Source organism: Rhagoletis zephyria, unplaced genomic scaffold, assembly GCF_001687245.7.
Source record: "Rhagoletis zephyria isolate East Lansing unplaced genomic scaffold, Rhagoletis_zephyria_1.1 Rzeph_scaffold_00760, whole genome shotgun sequence".
NCBI lineage: Eukaryota > Metazoa > Arthropoda > Insecta > Diptera > Tephritidae > Rhagoletis > Rhagoletis zephyria.
This window is the reverse complement of record NW_016157844.1, coordinates 93,029-100,920: the sequence shown is the minus strand read 5'-3', so window position 1 is coordinate 100,920 and position 7,892 is coordinate 93,029. Positions and strand designations below refer to the sequence as shown.

General features: G+C 34.3%; 1 protein-coding gene and 1 long non-coding RNA gene across 18 annotated transcripts in view; one reads left to right on the top strand and one right to left on the bottom strand.

Annotated features, from left to right (window-relative positions):
* The window catches only part of plum (IgSF transmembrane protein plum), a 135,014-nt gene that overhangs the window by 47,903 nt on the left and 79,219 nt on the right, over positions 1 to 7,892 (top strand). The gene's annotated exons all lie outside the window — the stretch shown is intronic.
* LOC108361417 (uncharacterized) overlaps positions 1 to 7,892 on the bottom strand; it is an 18,958-nt gene that overhangs the window by 555 nt on the left and 10,511 nt on the right. The window contains exon 2 of the long non-coding RNA XR_001847294.1: positions 1,190 to 1,200. This is a non-coding gene — a long non-coding RNA (uncharacterized LOC108361417). The remainder of the gene's footprint in view (positions 1 to 1,189; positions 1,201 to 7,892) is intronic.

Here is a 7,892-nt window from a genome sequence, read left to right as displayed (position 1 = left end):
ATATCGCAGTTTTCGTATTTCTTAAAATTACCGTTATATGGGAGGTAGGCGTGGTTATTATCCGATTTCGCCCATTTTCAATACCATCCGTCCCACGCCCAAAAGAAGTTCACGTACCAAGTTTCGTTAAGATATCTCAATTTTTACTCGAGTTATCGTGTGCTTGCAACAATTCTTTACCAAGAAATACGTTTATGACAAAATTTTGGAAAATGGGCGTAGCACCGCCCACTTGTGATCACATATATGTATCTCGCTAACCGTTCTAGCAATTTGTACCAAGCTCGGTATGGTTATTGTGCTTGCCACATAAAAGCAAACCGTTGAAAATTTTTGAAATCGGACTAAAATTGAGGCCGCTTTTCATATGTCGGTAAATTTCAGATATGCTTGAAATTTCAATATTTCGAAATTTAAGGACGCTGGTTTACTTAAAATGTATACACCCCGGCTTATCATGTAGCGGTAGCTTTCGGAATACTTGCGCCGGGTATTTAATGTTCGGCTCCGCCCGAACTTAGACTTTCTTACTTGTTTTTTATAAAAGTCTAGCACATTACCTAACCAGAACCACATAAATCTACATTTCAAACTTCTTACAAAAATTATAAAAGTTCAACAACTTTTAGCAATTACACCAAAAAATTTTAAACTTTTGGTTCAGAATTTTTAGGTATGCTGTTTTATAGTCCATTAAATTTAAGTAGGTAAAAGTGAACATTTCAAGACGCTAGGAAATCGCGTTCATTTTTTGCTTTTTTTTGGCTGACGGTGCTAAGCATTTTCTTCTATATAAAAGGCATTATCCTAAGATAAAACGTGGGTGAATTTAACCCCTACTTGGCTTCTTATATTTTTTAATAACTAATCTTTATATATAGACCACACTAAAAGCTCATTTCTTTTCAATAAAACCGTTTTAACTTGAAAATTTTGAAATGTTAAAATAAATAAATTAATAAATGAATTAAAAGATTATAAAAACGAAAGGGGTTGGAAAACGATTTATTCTAAAAATATTTTTAAGTAGGGTTGCCACCTGTTCAAAAAGTTAGTGCCAATTTAATTTACAAGTTAAATCATAACTTTTTCGTGAGTGTTGGCAAATCATTTTAATTAGTAAAATTATGCATTTTTATGATCACACGAGAGAGATTGAAGAAAGTTTTATTTTGACAATTTGTTTGACGAGGGTGCCACCTGTTTGGGGCTGCAAAATCAATATAATTAAAGTTTACACTAAATATTTCAATAAAAACAATGGAAACAAGTTGTATCTTTATTTTAACGTTAAAAACAAAAACAAACGAAAACGCCTAATTAGCCGATTAATATCTTTTATATTTATTCATTCATCAATTATGTAGAGTACAACTCAGGTAGATTGCTGCAATTAAAAACGTGCAATAACTTTTTTTTTTTGTCCTGCAATTAAGTATTTGTTATTCGAGCAGTTAATTTTAATCGCCATCCAACCCAAGCTATGTATATGGGCGCCTCACTCAGCAGAATTTACGAAATTCGCCATACGAAAGATTATCAGTGGTGGAGCTATACAGGATTGTATAAGATAACAGTGTAAATCTGAAATACCTAAGCCCACTTAAAACCAGGACTCTGTTAGACTAGGGCTCGGGATAAAAAAGGATAGTTAAACAGCGAGAATATTTCAGCTTGCAGCCGCCAAACTCTGTGTGATGTATGTACTGAAGTTATCAAATTCGCAAAGTGGCTGTGGTTTCAAAATGGTTAAAATATGTTAATTGCTTGTCACTAGGGTCACAAATCACTGTAATCAACCGACCCACATACAAATGAAAAAAGAGTTGCCCTCCACTCCAGATGGCTAGCATTAAAGAGTTTTTTTCCCAGTGACTTCATATGTACACATAAAGGATTATCCGATGTCCCTTCCGGTTGTTTCTTACATTTATTTTTAAAGTTTATAATTTTAACATAACGGAAATAATATTTTAATAAATTGATTCACAAGGCAGCAGGATCTTTAAATGTATGCTACATACATAAATTTGTACATAAATACATACTATTGATACTTATCCGTACACTTAATCAGTCTCGCCTGCCTCTACCATTATTGCAATGCCAGCATTCGTTTGAGCATTTTTTTTTTATTGCATAGTACTCGTATATTAAATTGTAGTGCTTGCTGCCTGCCTCATGCATTCGCTCGTAAATAAAAAGATACTCATGTGGGTGTTTGCATGTATTCAACAAATACCAAGCATACATTTCGACATATACATAGATGCACATACGTAAATATCTACATACATGTGTACTAGAGATGGGCGATACACGTGATTTTCTAAGTACAGTTTTTCACGCGCGAACGTAAACGGTTTTGAGAGAAAATCACGTAACCTCCGTGGTCGTGCGTGATAAACATTTTTGTATAGCGTGAACGTGTATTTTTAATTGAGACCTAAAATAACCGGGCCATTTATGAAGGTGCCACCAAAAGTCATTTATTTTGTGTTATAGAAAATAAATCAATTGCTATAACTGTTATACACAGTTTTTAGCTTTTCTGTGCGGGTGACACGTTTATTTTATTTGATTTTCTTTATGTTTCGGATTGAACTTACAAATGTTTAAATTTTTTTTAATGCAACGGAATTCGAGTAGGTAGATATGTATGTAAAATATACTGAGCAACTCGAAATTCTTTATTTTTATACTAAGTTGAAAGTATCTATTAGTTTTAAATCAAATCATAAGTAGTCCTTTTTAAGTACTGATTACTTTGTATCCAGTATTTACTGAAGCCAAGGTCTATAAGTACTTTTATACGTCTTGTTTCGTTAGGTGAAAGTAATGGCGTTTTCTCTCATAGAAAAAATGTTGCCTCTTCATTGCCCTCTCCTTAGTACACAGAGAAAGTGATACAGGTAAAACGCAAGTTTTTAAAAGAAATTGTAAAATAAAAGTTTTTGAAATAATTTTACTTCATACAAAATAAAAAATACAGTATTTGTATTTACGACTTTAAAACGAAACATTCGCAAAACAAAAACGATCGTTATAATATATTTACTTATTTACTGAGGAGAACAGACGAAATTAAAGAAATAACGAAAAAAATGCGTATTTTCAAAACTAAAATGAAACATTTGAGGATTTTCTCCCAACGAATTGTAGTGCGACACACTTTTCAACAAGTAAAATAAAACTATACACTTTTAAAATAAAAAAATAATTTATTTCCAGTCAATTAAGTATGAAAAATATTTAAAACTAAAATGTTTTGCATTAGAATTTAAGAAGTTACCTAGCTATAATGAAAAACATTTGTCGAAAAAATTGTGTTGATACAAATAAGTTACTTCAATCTTCAAAAAAGGTGATACAAACAATACCGCCATTCTAACCACCTAACTACATGGAAGGGACATTGGTGATACGGTGGACTTCTTCGACCGAAAAAAGGTTTGGTAAGAATAATTTACAGAAATAAATTCTTATGAGTTATTAAATAATAATTTAAAATTTTCTTGCTTTAAATTACAGGGTTTGACCAGCGTGAAGAAAAACTAGCAGGCCCAGCCATCGGCGTAGCCAGAATGAAATTAAGGGGCGGGGCTCGACCCTATTAAGCTGGCATTTCAGGGTACTATTTTGTATATATATGAGGAAAATTTGAAAGTTAGGGGGGGCTCGAGCACCCCCCTGCCCCTACCTGGCTACGCCCATGGGCCCAGCGTTGAAGTAAGGCGGGAACATCTGTATGTACATATGTATTTATGTATGTATGTACATAGTATTTGTAAAACATCTGTATTTTGTTTATTAAATTTTGTAACTTATTTATAAGTATGTATATATGTATATCAATATATTTTTGACAATGTATGTATATACCAAATGACTTGTTGTGATTTAATAACAATACAATTTTAATAGCATATTTTTAATATGAAGAAAAAACATTTTAGGATTCAACATGCGCATATTCAATTATCAAACGATCGTTTTTAAAAACGATTTGAAAATTTGCGTACCAAAAACAAAAACATGGATTTTGGAAATCTAATTGAAAATTTTCGTTCTCAAAATTTAAATAAATATTGTAGGTGCAAAACCTGGGTCAAAACGTTTTTAAAAGTAAAACGTTCCATACAAATTTGGAAACGAAAATTTCTCTGTGTATTTGTACGAAGATGTATTTTCTAACGCTAAATGTCACATATTTTTCTGCATGGCACTGTTCTACACTTTTAGTGCACTTATCGAGCAGACCTAATGTGTTCAATATGGACCAGTTATTTTCAGTTTCTGATTTTAAGCCAAAATCTACTTAATTGCAAACTTACAGCCGAATTCATAAAAAATAAAAAAGACTGTAACTGCTTTATAAATCGAAAATTTGTATGAAAATGTCACTTTATAAAGCCATTACTTTTCAGGTTTTTACTAAAGTTTGGGTTTCAAAATTATTTACCCCCTTCGACATTCTGTAATGATGTCAACAGAATTTTTTTTCCTTTCACATTGATGGTATTTTGTAATATTGGGTAGGTTCAGAAGGCGCAGTAGTTGAGCGCAACCGTTGCTTAAAAAATCAGTGATCGTAATGCGTCTTCTGAACGGCTTGATGCGTTAGCTGTCAAATTCAACATCACACAACATGTTGTCTTAAGTGATCAGAAAAATATTACGATCATCTAACACGCAACTATTCAGTTGATCAGAAGTACAAAACAACGCGTTCAGAAGGTGCAATCGCAACAGTTACTGGGCTGTTGCGCCTTCTGAACGTGCTCATTCATGAAATTTTTTATATATCTGTTTGTTGCCGGTTTACCCTGCAGGGAAAACGCGAACTAGTGAATAAAATTTCTAGTTTCGTACTAGATCTTTATCACCAAAAACGAACTGGTCCGATGGTAACTAGATCCCCACCAGTTCAAAATTAGCGAAATATGGAACTTTTAAAAAACTATTTTATTTCACTTTTTCCATTATTTAGAAATCTATATGTATGGTGACGAATTTAGAACTAGTTCGTAACTATCGAAAAAAGGAGGCAGTGGGGCGCTTATTTACTTTACATAGATATGTGTGTGGCGGCTGTTACGTTCAAATACGCTTTCATTCTGCACTTCGCAGATGCTTTTTCATAGTTTGGTAATACAAAACAAAAATTTGTGTTAACATTTTAACATCGAGCACCTCTGCAAACTCAGCTACAGCCAAAGGTATGTAAACGTACATTTCTCGCAATCATTCAAACAAATTTAATTTCAAATTGAAAACAAATTTTTTTGAAAATCCTTTAAAATCGCACACACGGAAGAACCGAAAAGATGAAAAATCATGATAATTTTCTCTTTTGTCTGTCGATTTTAGATTTTAGAACTGCCAGTTATTTTCATGCAAAAGAGATTTATCGCGAACCAGTACTGATTCGAAAAGTATAAGAAAAGATAACTGTTCGTGACTTACAAAATCATAATCGTGAGTGTGCGTTAACGTGAGCCAAAATCACTCACGCGCCCATCTCTAATGTGTACGTCTGCAACGCTGTCTGACTAGCGCGCTGAGTGAAGCACAGCAGCAGTGACAACAGCAACAGCAGTAACGCCCCCGTCACACTGAAGCGTTTGCACTAATATTTGAGAGCAACTTTATAAGACGTCATATATGTAGATACATATGTTTGTATGTAAATATTGCTTTATCTACATATCTGCATACAACTCAATTCATTTGTCTCGTTGTACTTTGAGGCTTTTGTTTATTTAGCTAAGCGCATGAAAAAGTGCGTTAGTTGGCGCATGACAAATGTTACCGCCATTGCAGCCACATGCGTCTGAGTGTGGCTATTTACATACATACACATGTACTCATATGTGTGGCTGTCCACAATTTGAGTGGGCAACAATTTGTTTGCATCGTTGCCATTCCCTTCACATGCAGCGCTTGCAACCCATAACTTATCCATCTGCATATCGTCGTTTGCCGTTTGTCGTTTGTCGTTTGTCCCTTTTATGCGTGCTGTCGCTTTGCCATATGCCTGTGCGCCCGTCAGTTTGTCACACCTCTATCGCAGCTCTCGAATCTGTCTGGCAATGCGTCTGCCTTACAATTTGAAGTGTAATTGTCGCTGCAGTTGTTGTCATTAGATGGCGTCACTTACGCGCCACACTTACAAGTGTGGCTCTATGTGGCGGCTGCCTCCGCCCTCTACATCCTCCAGCGTTTGCTCTATAGCGCGCCCAGCCACCCCCGCGCATACGCTTTTTGCTATCAGTCTGCACTAGTTCGGCTGTTTGTTTGCTATTCGTTACTCGGCCAGTCAGCCGTCAGTCACGATGTGTTGGCGCTAAGTGCACTTTAAGCGCGACTGGCACACACATTCTTTGCATTTATTCTTGTTGTTGCCGTTCACATTGCGGTTGTATGTACATACATAGTTGCTGCTGCTGATCTTGTTAGCAACATGTATGCGTCGTGTTGCACAAATGAGTGCACATGAATGTTTTTTTGCTTTGCTATATAGTTTTAGTTTTGTTTTTCGGTTTGTTTTTAATGTGTTCATTATAATTTTTGAAGTAGACATTTGATTTGTTGCTGACCGTGATGTTGAGTAGTGTTGTTGCACTGGCGCTTGTCGCGACTGAAAAAGTTGCTTGATGCTTTTAGTTATTTGTTGTGCTATTTTTAAGAAATACTAGGCCTGATTTACTTGCCTGCATAACTCTGTGTCAATTTGTTGAAAATATATTTTCCCTGCGTTTAAATTAGTGTGTGTAGTATTTATATCTACCTATTTAGTATTTATGTAAATGCTCACAAAGGGGGCACTTATGAAGATGTATATTTACATTGAGCAGATTGTGGATACGTAGTATTATTAAGTTAAAACGGCATATGAAATATTCGTTTTGGTTTTATTGAATTTTTTTATACATTTATGTATATGCATAGAAAATATTAATAATTAGCAATAGAGAAGGAGACCCACATTAATTACAATCATATGTGCCATTAGCTTATAAACGTATGCCATGACGTATATCTGCTATGAGTTAATATTTGATTAGCACCGGCGGTCACTACCTCGATCGATTTTTACTTCGTTTTATATTGCAGAAATATGCATTACTTTCAATATTATTTAGCTTAGGTCCCCGTATTAGTATTCGAGCTCGTTCTCGTTTTCGCATTATATTGGTGTTCGGAGTTGTGCATAAGTTAGCTCAATTCGATTTTTCAAAGAGATGGCAACCCTCCTAAATATGGTTCCGAAATAAAGCCTTTTTAAACCCATTTAATTTGATAAAATTTTTTAATAGTTCTTTTAACTTATTAAATAATTAGAGCATACCTTTTTAAACAGGTGGCAACCCTCTTTAATATTCTAAATGTTGAAACAAGGGATATCTTACGCCCATATTCTAATACTTCATATAACTTATACTTACGTTAATTAAATTCGACTTTTCAAAAGGTGGAAACCCTGTTCAAAATATTTTAAAACTAAAACTTTTTTAAACCTTTTTCGATTGGTGCATATTGTGATACATATTTAAATAATCTAAATCCCTTGACTCAAGTTGAATTTTGTTCTTAAAACAGATTGTATTTTAGAAATACACCATATAAGACTATCAAAAATAAGGAAACACGTATTTTTATACCCGAGCGCACTTGTGCACAAGGGTATATTAATTTTGTTCACATAACGGTTGTTTGTAACAGCCAAAGCGAATCGAGATAGATATAGACAAATGTATACATAAATGATCAGGATGAAAAAAGAAATCGATTAAGCCATGTCTGTCTGTCCGTCCGTCCGTCCGTCTGTCCGTCTGTCCGTCTGCACGATAACTCGAGCAAAAATTGAGATATCTCAACGAAATTTGGTA